The sequence below is a fragment of the Canis lupus genome, chromosome 15, assembly GCF_003254725.2.
Source record: "Canis lupus dingo isolate Sandy chromosome 15, ASM325472v2, whole genome shotgun sequence".
NCBI lineage: Eukaryota > Metazoa > Chordata > Mammalia > Carnivora > Canidae > Canis > Canis lupus.
Genome location: NC_064257.1, coordinates 32,881,624 through 32,901,107, shown reverse-complemented (window position 1 = coordinate 32,901,107; position 19,484 = coordinate 32,881,624). Strand labels below are relative to the sequence as shown.

General features: G+C 39.2%; 1 long non-coding RNA gene across 2 annotated transcripts; it reads left to right on the top strand.

Annotated features, from left to right (window-relative positions):
• Positions 1 to 449: 449 nt before the first annotated feature.
• On the top strand, positions 450 to 12,172 carry LOC112654599 (uncharacterized). Of its 2 annotated transcripts, none has more exons than XR_007402168.1 (4): positions 450 to 661; positions 2,265 to 3,053; positions 10,419 to 11,201; positions 11,734 to 12,172. It is a non-coding gene; the product is annotated as an uncharacterized LOC112654599 (long non-coding RNA). The 2 variants fall into 2 exon arrangements; XR_003133147.3 differs by lacking the exons at positions 10,419 to 11,201; positions 11,734 to 12,172 and adding exons at positions 1,240 to 1,326; positions 6,847 to 7,051 and having other exon boundaries at positions 2,265 to 2,407.
• The last annotated feature ends 7,312 nt before the right edge of the window (positions 12,173 to 19,484 follow it).

The window sequence follows — 19,484 nt, the reverse complement described above, 5'->3', positions numbered from 1 at the left end:
CTAAATCTGAAAAGAGAGTATCACTTTCAACTTTCCTTGTGCTAAATAACTTAGTCTAACTTCCCTAAAAAGATGGATCTATGTACATGTTAAGAATTTGATATTTTCACTTTCTCTAGACCCCCTCTACCTTTCTCTCCTAATCACATCTTCAAGTGGTTGACGTCATCACCTTCTTTAAAAAAAAAAAAAAAAAGGTTCCATTTCTTTCTCCTGACTCCACACAGATCAACTGCCTCACACAGGTGATGTCTCTAACATCATTGGCACAAACCAGTTCCATCATTAGAATCCTGGAATGCCTTTCCTGCTAAAATGAACTGTCCTTAACACATTTCTCAAGTGGCAGTAACATGTCTCTAAATTCTGTGTCAGAGGGAGAAATCAAGTAGATTCCATGTCCCATCCCCCCTTTAAAGCCTGTTAGATTCTATAGAATGCTGGAAAGGAAATCCTTGGCAACTTCCAATCCTAGCTGGAAAAAGTCCATGCAGCCTCTGCCAGTGTCTCCTGAGGCAGTCACTCTGAGAGTTTTGCCTCCTGTAAGAAGTTCATCTATCTGGTGTCCACCACTTAGAAAGACCACATCGAGATACCAAATTGAGAAAGTGCTAAAAACTCACGCAAGGAGCTTCCTTTGTACCTAGATCTGATTTAGATGGTAAGATTCTGAACCTTGAACCAAAGGCTAAGGAGACACTGAGGAGTCCAGGAAGGAGCAAATTTATGAGTGTGTTTTGCATGTGAGAGAAATGTAAATAATTTGTGGCCAGTAAGTACACTTGGAATTTTAAATCATGTTCACGATTTTGTGCCACTACTCCTATCAAAAGATAGAGTGTAATTCCTGTTCCCTTGAATATGGACTGGCTTTACTAACACACTTCTTAAAAATAGAATGGACCTTATGCTACTTTAATTTTAAGCTCAGGTCTTAAGTAGTGCAACTTCAACCTGGCTCCCTCTTGGAACACTTATCCTTGCACCCTCAACCTTAGTATGAGAAAGCCCAGGCCAAATGGACAGTCCCAAATGCAAATGAACCAAGGCCCCAGCCACCTGCTATTGTAAATAAACTTTTTTTCTTTCTTTTTGGTCTTTTTTTAAAAAACAGACAGACACATTCATTCATTTATGTTTTGCTATGGTTGCTTTTGCACTACATAGCAGAGCTGAGTAGTTGTGACAGAGACCATATGGTTCACAAAGCATAAAATATCACTATCTTGTCCTTTACAGAAAACATTTGCTGACTCCTGAGATCACTGAAGATCTCTTTCTTAAGGAATTCATAAAATATCATAAATAGGAATTACAGACAGACAGGTATGACCTAAAACCCATCTCTATTACTAGGTGTGATCTTGAGAGAATCTCTTAACTTCTCTGAATTTTAAGTTTTATAAAAGCTTGAAAGAGTAGTTAAGACCTTTGTCATAATTGATAAATGCCAAGATACTGACACATAAACAGAATATTATTAACAGGGATCCCTGGGTGGCAGCAGTTTGGCGCCTGTCTTTGGCCCGGGGCGCGATCCTAGAAGTCCGGATCCAGTCCCACGTCGGGCTTCCGGTGCATGGAGCCTGCTTCTGTCTCTGCCTCTCTCTCTCGATCTGTGTGACTATCATTAAAAAAAAAAAAAAAAAATATATATATATATATATATATATATATTCTTAACATGTTAAAATTAACACCAATATTTTAAAATTAGAGCCAAATTTAAGGATCATATAATTAGAGGCAGAGGAAATAAAAAACATCAAATATTTTATTTTAGCAAACATTCATAATAGAGCACATGAGAAGGAAACAATAACAACTTCTGTTAGGTGTGAAACACAAATGGGAATCCATGGTCAGTGAAAATTCAGGTTGTGAATTTGCTTCTGTAGGCCAGATTTTAAAAGCAAATCCTACAGGCAGAGATGGCTTCACAGGAAACAGTTTTCCAAAACCAAGTTCTGATCGATTAAATGCCAAAATTTGAAGAAAGAACTCTTGGTTGCCTCTTGAGCTAAAAGCAGAATAATATTTTTTCCACACTATAGCTGAATATTTTTCTTTGAGAATATGAGTAAATTTAGAATCCTAAAGGCAGAGCAATTTGACCTGACTAAAATTATTACTTTCTCAAGTTTACAGATAGTCCAAGCAACTGTCAGCAAGTTAGTTATTTCATCATTCCAGCCACAATGATTTAATACTGTGGGGGTTGGAATCTTTAAAATGGATCTAAGTAGCTGAACTGTCTGTTTCAGTTCCTCGGAGAGGTGAGTAGTTCCACTGCTTGAGGAAGCATGAGAACCTATTTTGGAGGGCATCGACTTCCTTTCGGTATTGTTACCAGGAGACCTGGTCCCAGTGAAAGAGCTGCGGAGTCACCGGTCACCTCAGTTCCCAGGTGATGTAGGTCACTTTTGCAGGTATTGATTGCACATCTGTCTACAGGTGTGGGCAGTGCTCTTCCCCAAGAAAGGAATTGTGGGCCTGTGACTGGTATGGCTGTAAAGTGAGTGAAGAGATGACCCTGGGCTTGATGATGTACCTTGGTGAGAATCAACTGAACATCACCTCAAACTGCTGTGTGGCTTCTGGTTTTTCAGTCAAGTTTCTTCTCTTTCCCTGTTTTCAGTAGTCACATACGTAAAGGGCAGTGAAATGCCAACCTGACCTAACTGAAAGTCCTGGAGGTATGAAACTGTAAAAGAAGATAATAGACATATGTGGAGCTGACTGGAAGCCCTTGATAGCATACTTCACGTTCCTGTTTAACCTTTTAACTAGAAAAATGCACTCGTTGAGTAGAAACGTCTGCTAGGAAAAAAGAAAAGAAGAAAGGAAGGAAGGAAGGAAGGAAGGAAGGAAGGAAGGAAGGAAGGAAGGAAGGAAGGAATTCTGTTTCAAATCCTTTGGGCATATTTTTAGTTTTGTACCATGTCAATGCATTGCTTCATTAAAGAAATCACAGACCCTAGAGGTGGAAAGTTCCTTAGAGATACTTTGTCAAGATTTGGACTCATGCAGGACTCTTCTGTGTAAGTACTAAGGTAGGTTCATTTATTCACTCAACAGTGTTATCTTTTAGCATCATCTATACCAGGTATTGATCTAGGCAAAGGGCTAAACATAATAGACAAACGTCTTGCCTTCGTGGAATCTGCTAATGTTCAAGGACCTGTGCTTGGACATATCCAGTGACCAAGAGCTGTTAGTTTCAATGAGAGAAAATTGGTTTCTGAGATATTTATTTATTAACAAACTTTTCTGGAGCAGAGTTTTAAGCACTTTATGAATATTAGCTCAGATGATGCTCTTATTAAGCCTATGAGGTCGATATCATCATCATCATCATCATCCCTCTTATTCAGATGAGTAAATTAGGCACAAAGAATTTAAAGGAATACCCAAGACCCCATAGCTGGTAAGCAACAGGGACAAGAATTAAACCCAGCAGTTGGGTTTAGAGTTTGGGTTCTTAACTACTAGGCTATGCTGTCAATATTTGGCTAGCTTAAATTTTTGTCTTGGTTCTGTTTTTCTTTTTTTGTTGTTTCTTTTTTTTTTTTTAAGATTTTATTTATTTATTCATAAGAGACTCAAAGAGAGAGAGGCAGAGACACAGGCAGAGAGAGAAGCAGGCTCCATGCAGACAGCCTGATGTGGGACTTGATCCTGGGACTCCAGGATCACGCCCTGAGCCGAAGGCAGATGCTCAACCACTGAGCCACTCACGTGTCCCTGCTTCTGTTTTTCCTTATTAGTATCCCTTACTCGAAAATATTTAGCTCCTTTCTGTCTGATTCTTGGAGTCTTTAACTGTGTACTCTAATCCACTGAATACAACCAAAGACGATGCCGGACTCTTGATTATATAGGATGAGTCAGCACCTCCTTAAAAGGTGGGGGTCCCCCTGGTCCTACCACTCCCACTGCCCATATAGAAAGGTGGTACCTGCACATACTAGGCGATCAGTAAGTGATAGATCTTGTTATTAATTCATAACTTTCTGGCTCACCAATGCCTGAAAGTCCCCAGTTTAGCTTCCTCCTTCTAGTGCAAGCCTATTCTCTAGGAAAGGAAGCCAATTAGGCTTTATTGGACAAGTTTTCAAAATTTTCCCTAAAAGTAGGTTTTAATAAATGGGAAAAGACTTCATAGGGCTGAGCAGAGAGACATTGTCATCACTGACAATGGCAAAAGGGAGAAGGAAGAGGATGAGGAAGTTGGGAACATGGAAAAGCTCACATGTGGGCCATTCGAAGGCTGCCTTCCACAGGAGCTCACGCAATTATGTTAGAAATAAAACAGCCCAGCTGTTCCATCATGGAATGAGAAGTAGGAGGTGTGGGATAAAAGTTTGAATAGGGTCCTAATGATTTTAAACTTTTTCTGAGTCAACTCATAGGTTGGTTTAATCCTGTGTTTGAAAGGAATTTAAAGTTTTGTCATGTGCCTTTTCCCTTCAAATGAAATCATCTCAAAATAACCTTAACATCAATCCCCAGTGATTTCTGGATTATCACTCAGGATTCCTCTTTCTGTCATTAATGAGATTAATCTAGTCAATTTTCTAGTTTCCTGGTTTCAGAATTCTCTGTCAATGAGCCTCAGCCAAGATGACTTTCTTTCTCTTAACCAGTCCTCCTACCTGCAGATTTGGTCTACGGAAAGTATGATTCCTCATGCATCCCCTCTTTTGCTTCTGTCATTCCAAACAAGAGGCTGGGCCTGACATAGGATTACCTACCTCTTGTGTTCATGCAAAGCCTCCCTTACACTTCGTCTTCTTTTGCATGACACTCCCTGGGTATTCTTCTAAACACAACTTGCAGCTGTTCCCTGATCTGCTGCTCCGGGCTACAGTCCTGCCCATAGAGCCATTATTTAAACTAGTAAACCAGTTAACTCAATGAATATTTACATGCACAACTGTGGTCATAACTGTTTTAAAACCAATCTAGTTATAATAGCCAATGTGTAAGCATCTGGGAAGCAAAAGCAAGAGCTACTCGACACAAGCATCCCAGACTGAGCTTATAAAAGAGAGTGCCCTTTAAAAATTTTTCACAGTGCATGGTACTTAATTTTTTTTTGCAACCAAATCTTGGGAGAGCCATATACATCTGCAAGAAAGGTTTTTGAAATTAATAAATTGTAAATTTCTTGACATCCCCCTGAGAAATGTTACTTTTTCTAAGGCAAAGTTGGCAAAAATAATTTGTGACATTTGCCACAATCTCTCAAAAAATCTGGCTCAGAATTTGAGTCTTGGGATCAAACACAGATACTGGCAACCCAGGTGCATTCCTGTTTCATCCAAACGAGTTTGTTTTTCTTTTTCCTGGCTGGTACTTTTAAGTGCCTGCTGGTTATTAGGGAAGAAGTGTATCTTAGACTATGAACGTAAATAAAAAAAAATTTTTTTTTAAAGGAGGACATTTCTTTTGAATTTTCCCCAAATGCTTTGGATGGATTTCTGTTGCATTATTGGTTGAGAATATTCTTACCATGATAATCCACTTTTAGTAGCCTCATTTACATTAGCTATCACTCTGGAGAGCCATAGTAACAGGCCGCTGAATTACCCTAGAGAAATTACTCTTGAAAGTAATCATTGTGAATGAATTTTCATAACTTGCTCTCATCATTTCATGCTGTTTTGTCTCTTTCTTTTTTGCCCCTGATAAAAGTTAAGCATAAAGAGGCCTTTTGTTATTATCTCATTTTCATTAGAAAACTTAGTCTTAATCATAGCAGCCAGTTTGTATAGCCAACCAAAGGGCATCTCACACACACACGAACGCACAGAATTTTTGAAATGCATTTTATTTTCTTGTGGTGAACATTGTTTTGTTTTTAGTCTACTATATCTCACGTAAATTTGTATTTCATGTAGCTCAATTGGTTCAAGGTTTATGTTTTTGAGGGTAGGGGCTTTTTTAAGCCAGATAACTTTGTTTCAAGTCACCAACACCAAAAAAAATGAAATTTTAAACTCTTGGAGAAAAAAAAAAACAAAAAACTTTAGAATAAATAAAGAAGTAATAGCAATAAAAAAATATTTAGCGAGTACTTACTTGAGACCAGGCCTTATTTTAAAAGATGCTTAAAGGAGATTTTTATTGTTGCCATTTATTAGTTTTACATTCTTTCATTTGCTCCCAAGATGTTGGTGCTATAATTTTTGCTACTTTCCCTATTTTCCAGATGAGGGAACAGAATTTCAAAGGGATAGGTAACTTGTCCAAACACACAGCTATCAAACAGTGGTTCCAGAATTATAACCTGGGAAGGGTTATAATTATAACCAGGAGGTCTGATTTCTTAATCTTTCCATTTTATTGCATTGTATTATGTGGTGACTACTAAAGAATACTGAAGTGAATGGAAAACATGATTAAAATTCTATTTAGCCACTATTTTATGTGGGATTATAAAGCAACAGAGAATGACTGGCCTAGTTGTTTAACTGTTGAAAAGGTTTCTCCCAAGATATCATTTTCCATCTATTCAAAATGAAATTCTCGTGATGCCTAAAAGTGGGAAGATTTGGATTTTTTTTTGTTTGTTTATTTTTGCTTTTATTTGATAATATCTAAAGAATGGGCCAACAATGAGATAATCATTGGGGAAAATCGACATCAACAGCTGTTTTCTTTACCAAAAACACTTGTGTTCAGAGTCATATTCAGCAGCATGAAGTCAGAGTTTTGTAGGTTGAGAAACTGGTAGAGATTTCCACCAGGTTCTATTTTTTAGATTTAAATTTAAAGTAATAAAAAGTGATTGCAAATCGCATCCTTTTTAATTATTAAATTTTGTTACCAATCCGTTTCCAGATGTCCATTCTACAATTAATCCTTTCAACAGACGGCTGTTGACACCTGCTTTGTACCATGCTCTACTGAGACCCCAAGAATATGATGGTAAACAGACCAGACAACTGGCTCTCAGAGATTCTGTGCCACCAAGGGAAAGAGAAAATTGAAAAAAAAAATAAATAAATATGTTATATAGCATTAGGAAGTAGTAAATTCAATGTAGGAAAAAAATAACACTGGGTAAAGGACAGAAATCTGGTAATTAGTGAAATCAGTGACATTTGAAGGTCACATAAACAATATAAAAGAGTTGTGGGACACAGTATGAGGCACAGGAGAGTTTTTTCTGTACATTTTAAAGGTTTGAATGTGGGCATCTCATTTTTAATCCTCAGTCACCCCCACTCACCTTCTGTTGTTCTTTTAAAACTCCAGAGTATAAGTTAACAGTTGCTTTGTGAAAGGTTGCCCTTTTTTTTTTTTTTTTTTTTAATGTATAGTTATTTTATTTTCTGCATCTGGAAAAAGAAACACAACTTAGCCAAATATTTGTCAATTCTTTTTTCATTTTACAAATATTGTTAAAATTCCAATGTACCTTGATGCAACATTTGATATTTTTACTTTTTCAAGTGGGAGATCATAATCCACTGGGAGATCGAATTCTTCCTTCACGCTTTTTAAGGAAAAGGATACCCTGACAAATAAAATTAGTCTGACCTCAGAATTAGCAATAAAAACATTCTCTGGCCTATATTCACACTCACCTTAAGAACTAGTCACTTGTAAAATTGGGTGAAGAGTCCCCAACTTCATCTTCCACCCAGGCCCGGTTTCTTGAGCCCTCATGGCATCGGCGGCTCTTCTTTCCTCAGGGAGGGACACCTGACCTGGGTCAGCCCAGTGAAACATAATGCGGGCTCTGGACTGGACCATGGGGAGAGGAAATACTCAGACGGTATTGTGAGTCTGGGGCTGCCAGCAGCTGTTTTGCCACCTCCTTGGGGAGAAGCTGCCTGAAAAGGAATCCAGTGAATGGGAAGCATTTTAAAGAGGTTGGGAAGGAAGAACCAAGTTCTGTAACGTTGCCTGGTTCTAGGACCCAACACTAGTTTTACTCACAGACTTCTCAGTTCTCTGAATTCCTAATTCCTTGCAATTGGATCTAGGCTTCTGTCACTAGCTGCTCAAAGATTCCCAATTAGACAGCAAGGGAAGACCGCAGGGTAGTAGTCAAGGAACCAGTCAAAGCAGAATGGAATAGAAATATCTAGGCAACCAGTAGCTTAGGAATCACGCAGCTGTGTATCTTGAGATGATCGTGCCAGGAACAAAAACACTACCTCATCTTGATCCTAACGTAGGGACTGCTTGCCCTCTGGCCTTGTATTTTCTCTGTAAGGCAGAAAACCGGTGGCTCTGAGATAACAGATGTCCTTCTAGAACTCAAGTGTAGCTGGAGAGAGTATCTCTGGAGAGAGTATCTCTGTAGAGAGTATCTCTGTAGAGAGTATCTACAGAGATCCATTTCTCTTGGCCAGAGCAAAACAAGAGAAATTAGGATTATTAGAAGAGTCTTGTCATCCCCATCAGCTATCAGATCCATAAAAAGATTTTAGGGCAAGACAGCTTATGCTACTTATTGCGTGTAATCACTGATAAGACATTTTATGCTTTCTGAGCTTATTTTCCTCTTTGATGAAATAGAGGAAAATTCTACTACTTAACCCTCATAGTAGTTGTAGTGTCTTCCAAATGGAAACACTTCTGAGAAAGGGGTGGGGTGGGTGTTCATAATCACGATGGTTAGCCACCCTCAGGGAGGGCTGTTCCAGCCGATCAGCGCCTATGGCCACTCTTTCCTCAGTCAGTTATCCTGGTTCTTTCCTCACTGGATTTTTCACACCTACCTTCTGCCTTCAATCATCTGTAGAAAATGAGAGCATTCTAGATGGCTCCTCTCTCCTTTTTTTTTTTTGCTGTGTCCACAGCTAGCTGGGTCATGGTGCTACAGTAAGCAAGGCATTGCTCTGTATTCACCTCGTCTCACTGCGAGGCAGGAATGACTTGGGGATAAGGAACAGACTCAGGCCGCTCCCTGAGTGGGCCTGCCATATGGAACAGAGAAGCCAGAGCCTTTGCTCTTTGCATAGCACTCTGCTGTCTTTTGGTCTTTCAAGTGTCTACGTGGGTCCAGCCAGCCTCATTTTCCCCTACATCATTTAAAGTCTGGGGGCTTAGAATTTCCAAAGATAATATATTTTTAATAGTGCATTTAAAAATTATTTTTGCATATATTTTAATAATAGAAATGAATGCAATATACATATTTTTAAATTTGAGGTCTGCCTCCAAGTCTTTCCACTGTGGCTTCTGAAGGATGTGCTAATAAAAACTGAAGGGAGGAACACCTGAGTGGCTCAGTTGGTTGAGCATCTACCTTTGGCTCAGGTCATCATCCTGGGGTCCTGGGATTGAGTCCCATATCAGCCTCCTTGCTCAGTGGGGAGCCTACTTCTCTCTCTCCCTCTGCTACTCCCCACTCCCCTTGTGTTCTCTTTCTCTCTGTCAAATAAATAAATAAAGTCTTAAAAAAAAAAAAAACCTGAAGGATGCTTTCCCATGGGTGTCAATGTCCTGGGTTCTGCCTAGGTCTCTGCTTAGGATGCTTTCCCATGGGTGTCAATGTCCTGGGTTCTGCCTAGGTCTCTGCTTAGAGTCCTTTCCTGGGGTCTTCTGTGGCCAGGCTCAGCCACCTGAAATAGATCCTCCGAGAAGGTGGAAATGAAAGTGAGATCCCAGGACCATCATGAGCATTCCACAGAAGCAGGAGCCTGCAGTGGGTGACACCCAGGCCAGAGCATTTCCAGGGCTCTTCTCCTCTATTCCACAAATTTATTTTCAGTAATAATCCTGTCATAACCCCAATAATGATCCTTTCCTTGATTTGTTCTTTAGTCTTAAAGCAAATGCCAAGCTTAAGAAGAAGAAAAATCATACTTTTAACGATACTATTGAAGCTTGAAAAAATAGTTCACATATTGAAATTTTGTACTTAAAAGCCAAGAACATTACAACTCGCAGCTCATACTCAGTTTCACTGTTTGATATTTTAGACAAAAAAATCCTAAGCCCTCTCACAGAATGACAGAATTGAAGCAACTTTAGTTCAATTTCTTTGTCTTTATAATTACCGTATTGTTCGCGATGATTTTGAATCTGTGACTTGAAAGCAGAAATGCAGGGTGCCACAGTATCACACAGACTAGGGTCATGAACTTGCCCCAAACATGTTCCTGAGTCCATGTGAGTTAGAGACTGATTGTACTCAGGAGTATTGATTGTACACCTGAACTTTTTCCAAAATAATTTTCATGTTGGATTCAATGCTTAGTAAAGGTTAAGTAATGACAATGTGCTAATTTGAAGCTTATCCATGTATAATCCAACTCAGTAGTAACCACAAAAGTTATTTAAAATGTAGACCAAAGAAATATTTTTTTCAGGGTGGAGTAAATTTACTACCAATATTGTTTAGAATCATGGTGCAAAGCAATAATGATACCAGATTGGATTATTATCGGTTTCAGATTCTCTACAGACAATGTGGTCCCTTCTTGCCTGGACCAGAGCTTCTCATGGCTCTGAACTTGGAGCCCCACCGCTTGGAAGGAATGAGTATCAGTATTCAAAAGTATTTAAATAATCCTGCTTACCCCAGTTTTATTCAGCAAATGTCATCTGTAATAAAGAAATGGATATTGGCAATTTTTTTTTCACAGCTACTGAAGGATCTTGAGAGCACTTTATGATAAAATACTCTTGTTGAGCCCTTGATACCCATAGGCCAATGGGCTGGGTTTGTCCCAAATGATGCCCCATGCCCCAAGAGCAAGGCATTACCCCAGTTTACGTGCCTATCCCCCAACTCCACATAATCAAATGCTGAGTTTTTGAACTTTATAACATAGACTGATTAGTGACCCCTTAATTCTTGAAGGCTGGTAGATGGTCTGTCTGCTTAATTTTATAGCTACCCAAAGGTTTTCATCAGCACTCACAAGTTCAGTTTGATCATCCCAGCACAGCCTGAGCTTGAACTTCAGCTACAAGTGCTGAGGCGATGGGTTCTTTGGGTCTTGTTCCTAAAGACTAGGAAGTGAGAATGATAGTGACTTTGTTTCCCTTGTGGGGGAATTCTCTCCTCCGTAGTCTTGCTAACAAATTTGTCTCCCAAACTCTGAGATTTCAGGGGGAAAACAAAGGGCCTCCTCTGTGTACAGGAAAGCAAGTGATGGAAACATGCCGAGGAGAAGGAGTGACACACTCAGGGAGTGCCTGTAGCACCATGGTGGCATGGGAAGAAATGGAAGGTATGTCCAATAGAGAGCAGGTGAGGGATGTGACCTCTGGGCAAGTGGCAATACTCAGGACAACAATCATACAAATTTGGAAATGGGAATCAGTGTATAAAGTACACAAATAAAGCCAATGAAGCCCAAAGAATGGAAACCATCCCAACAAGAGAAAGTGGAACCATGCAGACGTTTCATGTGACAACTCAGATCACGATGACGGATCGAGACAGCTGAACAAGTGAGGGGCGGAGAAACAGCTCAGACCTGGACCTTTCTTACTGCAGTCCACACCTTGTGTCAGAAGAATGAATGACCAAAGGGAACCATCTTTGGTTTAAGCACAGAAGTAGAATGTACCTAATTTTATCTTTAGCTGCCTGTGTTTGGGGGTCTTAATATTTTTGTAATCAAAACCATCATGTATTAGGTTCAAGCATTTGAAGTTGCCAACATGCATCCATTTTTTACCCACAAAAACTGCATTTCATATGCTTCAAATTTTTAGATGCAAAAATATACTAAGGGTGCTTTTTGGGTTTGTCTTCAGGTCCATATTGGAGATGAAGAAAAACTGGCCGTTACTAAGATTTCTGCATTCTTCTGGTGTTGTGATCTACAAATTCGGTGCCATCTGTGGAAGTGACAATCCCTGACGTGTTCAGCCTGCCCCTGCCCCTGGCATGAGAGGAGCTAGGGAGAAAGAGAAGTCCCAGAATTACAGTGGCCGAGGGAGGTGGTGATAGCTTCTGTACATGTTTATTTCTTCTTGTTGCTTTGCTTTTGATTTCAAACTCATTTGTCTTCGGGTTCCAGATTTCTTTTCCTCATTGTAAACTAGGTTTTGAAATTATTTGGCCCATCTATGTGTTTCTCTTAAATGAAACGTAAATTGGCTTTTGTTTTAAATTTCAGGTGTTTCAGGTTTGACTCTACTACTCATCTCCTAAGGCAGTTTAGCTATGGCAGTGAATTTATTACTGCCAAGAACAGAGAAGTCTTGCTGTTTGGAATCCTTTTCTTTAAATAAATATGCATTTTTATGCAAAAAAATCAGTTTATGATGGTCTGATTTGCTTGCCTATGATCTTATGATTTCTTTCTTTTTTCTCATTCTTTTCTACCCTGTGACCCCTTTATTTATGCTATTATCACATTTCTTTTTATATCCCCTCCCTATGTAAGGAGCCCAAGATGAGCCACTATCTGTTCCTTTCTCAAAGTTAAAAAAAAAAAAAGAAGAAAAGAAAAGAAAAGAAAAGAAAAGAAAAGAAAAGAAAAGAAAAGACAGAAAGAGAGACGCCTATGGGATCATGCTGATTCCTCTGGGCCCCTTGCATAAATGATCATAGTGCATTAGATAATGACCCTTCATTGGCCAATCAATAATTATTGAGTGCCTCGTTTGTGCAGACTACGGTCCATACTACAGTGTGGGTAATGATGGGAACATATTTCATGAAGGACATTGAAATATTCATGGACATGGACTTCCTTGGCAATTATGCTTTCGAGATCCATTTATAACAGACACATACTTGGAATGGAAGAAAGCTGGAGACTCTCACAAAGGTCTGATGCAATGTCTTTTTCATGAATCTAACCGCTGTGAAGTTTAGCATTTAGCTCATATCCATCCACTGTGTACCTCTGGTGACGCCACACTATGGAAGGTATGCAGGTAAGAGGTTTTTCCCAGGTGGTAAAAGTCCTACATTACCAAATACTCTCCCAAGTAACTCTATGTTACTGTCATACTACCAAAATGTTTTCTTCCTGGGGATTATCTTAACGGTGACATTTCTCCATGTAGTATTTTATTACCCAGGAGAGGGTGCTTCGTATCTAGCCAAACATTTGGAAGAACAGCTGATCCCTCTCTTCACATGGCAGGAAACAAGGGCCATGAGCAGTTGAGGCACATGATGACTTTACATTGACATAAAGAAGTGGTTTGGGAAAGAGTTAAGAGAAAGGTGGTCTTGTACAGGTCTAGGGAAGGAAAACAACGTTGGGTCCCTCAACAGATAGAGGTACTGAAAAGAAGGAAGAGATGCCAAAGAAGGGAACTGAAGAAACATCAATGAAGAATTCACTTTTGCTGCAATTTAGCTTTTGCCCAACCTGAGTAGGAAAGTTTTGATGAGCAGTGGGGCAACTTTGTTGGAAAGCTTGGGAAAGCTTTTATCAGCCATCTGAATGGGGAGGCTAGAGTAAGGAGACTGATGGCAGCCAGACGTGCCTGAGCCTTTCCTAGTTTTAACACTGAATGTCCCACATCCCTCAACTCCCCTCAGCCCCAGGCCGCCCAGGAATGGTTGGTCCTCCTACCTCCCACCTCCGATACTCAGAACACCGCCATCTGATTTACAAATAATTTTGCCAGGAAATCTGCATGAAATTCACTCATCATAATAGAGGCTAGGTTGTAGAGGGTGGAGCAAATGCAAATCTTTGATCTCTTCTGGTATTTTCCTGAGTTTCTGGACCATCTCTGTAGGTTATACTGTTTTTTGGGTTTTGGTAGCATTAACTTTCCCTCCAGCAGAACATTACCTCACCCTTCTGCGCTCACCATAATTGTTTTGCTTTTTGATTTTAGAAACCATTTCATTCGAGGAGCATCACCTCCTAAAGTCATTATTTGGTGCCATGTGAGAAGATTCTCTGAGGGCTCTGATAGGTAGGGGCTGTGAAGCTGTGACAGAGGTGTCATTCCCACTAGAATTCAACAGTGAATTTCCACCTATTTCCACGTGGAGATAAGTGTGAAGTATGATGGTGACTTCAGGAACGTCAGGTCCTTGGTCCTAAGAAATAAGCAGTTACTGATTTTCTCATGGGAAACCTCAAATACTCTAAGATGTGCAGCACTTATATATGCTTGCCCTTGTGTGGAGAGGTCTCTGTTTAATTTACAGTTTATGAAAGATGTTAAGCTGTGGCTATAATCCTATATGTCCTATATGCTGGTGAGAATCTGTGGCAATACCATAAAATCATTTATAGACTCCATTAACTGGAGAATGTTTTTTAAAAAGATTAAATGAAGTTAAATAACTCACTAAAAAAGGGCAGATAGGTGAAATAAAATACATTCTATTACTTAAAGATATTTGTAATAAAGTTTCATACCATTCTAATTCTTTACTACAAAATAGTCAAGTTCTAATGCCCTTACGCAAGTAAAATGAGAGCATTCATAAATTAGGATTTTGTTCATAAAGTCAACTTCTCACTAATGTGATGAACAGTGGAGAGAAATGCATTGTTTTCTTCTGTTTTAAGCTGAATCAGAATTAAAACAATTACAAGTTAACAAAAAGTGGTATGAAACTCAAGTCAGTTAAAAAATGCACCCAATGTTTGGGGACACAATCACTATTGAATAGAGTTCATCCAAAAGTGGAAAATTCATATAAGGGTTTAATTTAGGGACATTAAACATTGGAAATAAACAGCCAGAAGCTTTTGATCTGTCAAAATAGTCTACTGTTGGTGTTCCTCAGCTGAGTCGAGCCCTCAAATATTTGAATAGTAAGAATCTTAACTGAAGTTTGTTAGTTTCTGTGTGAAGTGTGTAAGGCTTACTGGTTTCTTTCCATGTAAAATTTCATTCAAATCACCCAACAACCCTGCAAGGAAGGTACAGCTATAATCCTCTCATATTTTCATCATGAAGGTTAGGTAGCAAATACAAAGGGACATATTGTGTGGCCCACACCTTCTGAATTGGTGTCTCCGAAGGTGGGCCCAGGAATCCTCATTTTTAACAAGTTCCCAGATAATTTGTATGCCATCAAAATGAAATACACATCTAACAATTAACAGTCTGTTATTACTATTAATGGTATTATTACTTTCTTAGTGACCTTCAGGAACCAGGCAGTACCCTGCTCTTACTTTTAGCCAGAATAGATGCACCGATTTCTCAAATTACACTGTGGTGTAGAACAGTTTCTGAACTTGAGAGGAAATTTATCTTAAAAGAACCATACAGAATTTGAATATATCTGGGAAGCACATTAAATCTTCCTGTGCTAATACCAGTACCTTGAATATTTAAGTGACATTAAGGAAACAGTGTTTTGTCTATAGTCTTTACATTATTTTACACAATTGGAATGACCTTAGCAGGAGCTGGAGGTAAGAGAGAGAAAGTGTATGAGGGAGAGAGAGAGAGAGAGAGAAAGAGAGAGAGAGAGAGAGATGCTATTTTGATCCATGGAAATGCCCATAAATGCCATTCCTGGTAAAGTTTAGGAAGAAGTAGACACCAAATTGCATGAATACCTTTGTAAGAATATCATCCAGGAGGTTTATTTAAAGACCAGAAACTAAATAAATAAATAAATAAATAAATAAATAAATAAATAAATACCAGAAACACATGGCACTAAAGAGAGCGTAAGAGTAGAGGCAGTGGAGAAAACTGGTTACCGTAAGGTTAGAGTGTTTTGGCAAAGAAAAAAAAAAAAAAAATGCGTTCCTTCTTGTGGCTTGGAGAAGTAGAGCAAGTATTTTGAAACCAGGATTTTTACAAATATTTCATAGTGTGGAATGGGTTTCTCTTCAAAAAAATTGAATTAAATGTTTACTGGCTATTTTTTTTCCATAAATGTATTTATTATCATGCAAGCCAAACTTCCAAACTTGAATTTCTGAGCATATCAGTGAGGGCTGAGTGCATATGGTTTATGGTTTAAGAATTGCCACTTCTCCCGGGGTCCTGGGTGGCTCAGTCAGTTAAGCGTCTGAAATGGCTCAGGTCATGATCCCAGAGTCCCAGGATTGAGTCCCACATCAGGATCCCTGCTCAGCAGGAGTCTGATTCTCCCCCTCCTTTCACCCCTCTCCCTGCTCCCTCTCTTTCTCTAAAATAAAATAAAATAAAATAAAATAAAATAAAATAAAATAAAATAATAAAATAAAATAAAATAAAATAAAATAAAATAAAATAAAATAAAATAAAATAAAATAAAATAAAATAGAATTGCTACCCTTCATTACATTGTCTTCCTGAGAGCAAAACCCACTGATGACCTGCTTCTCTTCTTCCTCTGGGCAACATGTTTTTCCTCATTTCTCTCTCCTCTGGTTCATTTCTCTGAATCTTACCCTTTTTCCAGTCACACGTCAGTTCCCCATCTCTTGTTCCCAACCAGCACTAGCCCACAGAAATTTCTCCTTTTCCTGACTTCTCATATTACCAAGTGTCTGTGCCAAAGGTTTTGGCTCATGGAGATTGTAACTCAGAGTGTTGTTGGATTGTATTTTATGTCTAAGTCCAGTTCCCTCAGCTAGGTCCTAAAAGTTGAGACCCAGAAAGAGAACATATATTACTTTTTCATTTCCAACAGAGTACATAAACAGTGTTCAATAAATATACAGTATTTTGAGTCACATCAAAAATTTTTCCCTCTACTTTTCCAGTCAAATCTATCTCTTTTGTTATTCTTGGCCAGTCATGGTGATTTTCACCTTATAACTCCTCTGATAGGATGAGGAAGAAAAAAGAACTAGCAATCACAATGAAGTTATTCATTTGTGGGAGGCAAAGTGTTAAAGAATATTATTATACTTCATACAAGAAATGTGAAGATGGTTGTATTTCAACTAATTTTGACAAGTCGGGTGGTAAGAGCCATCTACCAGCACATAGATCCCACCTATTACTTGGAGAAGCTACCTAAGAGTCAATATAAATTTCAGCTCTAAGAAGTAGCCATTTGAAATGTGGCTAATTTATAAAAATACTTTACCTAGTTAATTAGACCATTGGGTGTGTTTGACACAAAGACTGTTTGCATAATGTCAGACATTGCATACTGACATTGGCCATATGTAGGATTTATCCATCTATAGTCAAGTAATTATTTTAAATAAAAGAATGTTTTACCAAAGGAGAGTAAAGTCCCATAGACAGTGGTAAGTGTCAAAGGACAAGTGGTCAGCAGGCTTCAGGAGTTCTTACTGAGTGAGTTTGAGATCCTTGTAGACAACAAGCATTCAGGAACCATTTGAAACATATGAAAGGAGACCTTTTCATGCATTCATTTCTCAGGGCCTTGAAAAGAACATAAACCGTGTAATGGGAGAGCTTCAGTTCAAATCCCACTTCTCTACTTTCTGGCTATGAGATCTTGGACGGGATACTCAATGCATTTAAATATTTATTTCCTCATTTGTAAAATATGCATAACAGTATTTCAGTGGGTTTTTGAAAGTAATGAGAAGAATCGATAGGTGCTTGGCAAAAGACATGGCAGGTGTTTTTCGAACGATTTCGTTCATACCTCAGTTGCCCTACATCACACAAGAAGAGACTGGCGTGGACGTTATAGGACAAAGGTAATTAAAATTTACAGTGTGAGGCTCAGAGATCAAGAGACATAACTTAAAGGTTAAGAAATAATGTAAAAAAATAAATTAAAAAAAGAAATAATGTATGAATCTGAAAAATTGTGTTTTTCTACGTGTGTCTGTCATCAAGGCATGTAATGTGAACACTTTCCTCTATGAAAAATGGCCACGAATAATACACAGCCCTAGAACACAGGGCCACAATGAGAGGCAGGCTAGAGGCCACCAATGGCCCACGTGTGCCACATGTGGGAATGCTTAGTGGAAAGCACAGGACCCACACTGGGCAACAGGGGCACGGAATCCTCCCTGAAACAGCCTCAGCTCTGAAGTTAGGTATCTCCTGAGCAGTGGGCTGGCCAGAGAAGAGGCTAGAATTTGCAACTCATGACATCTAGCCATGGTCCACCTTTCTCTCCAAACTTCCTGTGTGCCAGGCATTATGCTTTATCTAATTTAATCCCCTCAAGAACCACCTGAGGTAGGTGTTGCCAGTATCTTCAAATTACAGATGAGTAAGCTGAGGCACAGAGACATTATGTTATTGGTTTCAGGGCACAAGCCTAGGAAACTATCAGTAGGAGCTGAGCCTTGGTGGCCTGAATTCACAGGCTGCTTTCTCTGATGCTCTTGAAAGCAAAACACAGGAGATACATTTGCATGGGGACCAGTAGAGGTGCCTCATGGGATCTGGGGGAAGAGATGGCTCTACAAAAGGAAGGACATGTTGGTCAGAGAGCCAGCCCTGTGTAATTTCGTCAGTCTGGCATGCTGCTTAAATGGCATGGAATCTGCTCCCAGACAGATGCTGGCCGAGAGTAGAGTCTGGGTGATAAGAAAGGCTGTATGTGCGGTGTGGCCCAGTGACAGGGTGGGTTGTCTATTTCCAGGGCCTGGGGGCTGCTCTCCCAGACTTGACCCAGATAAGTGCCAGACATGGGAGCACAGGTGCAAGATCAACTGGTCTGCTTCTTGGGTGGAATTTTCCTGCTCAAAAAAAAAAAAAGAAAAAGAAAAAAAAATGCAGGAAAAGAACAGCTTCCTATGACCTCATTCTGCTTAAAATTCCTGGATATGTCTCTACTTCCCTTCTGGTTCCAGACTTTTTCATACTTACTTTTAGACTAAATTCAGCTTCTTTAAAAGGAAACAAGTGTCAACTTCATAAAGAAGTGGTGTTGATTCCTTTTCCAGAATAGTTTGAACTGCAGAGCCAACACTTCTTATTTAATTGATCTCTGATTCAGTTTTTTTCCCAGATGGTCAACTTCTCCTGAGAAGGTGCTTCACAGACTTTCTGAATAAGAATGACTGGGCATGTTTATTAAATTCAGTCATTCATTTATCAAAGCTGTTTACTGGGTAGGTGCTATGTGACAAGCTTTGTATTAGATATTGATTAGCAGTCCCTTGTCACACCTTCCAAATTAGTGTCTCTGGAAGTGGGCCCAGAAATCCTCATCTTTAACAAGTTTCCAGATTAATTTTATGTTCTCAAAACTTTGAAGACCACTGATTTATATTATGAACTCTTCAAATACAGAATATGGGGTTTCATGTAGGTTTGTTTCTAATCCCTAACAAATTGCCTGGCATGGTGGTGTTGATATGTAGTTGACAGTGATTCAATGAAAAAATGCATTTCCAAACTCACTGCTAGCACTGACTTAGAAGATCAAACGTATCGTCTATTATCTTTTTTTTGGAATATTTTATTTATTTGTTTGAGGAGAGAGAACACAAGTGGTGAGAGGGACAGAGGGAGAAGGAGAAGCAGACTCCTCGCTGAGCAGGGAGCCCAAAGCAGAGCTCAATCTCAGGACCCTGAGATCATAACCTGAGCCAAAGGCAGCCCTGTAACTGACTGAGCTACCTAGGTGTCCCATCTATAATTTATTCTTGTTCATACTTTTTTACTTTTTAACTTGTTGGTCTTGA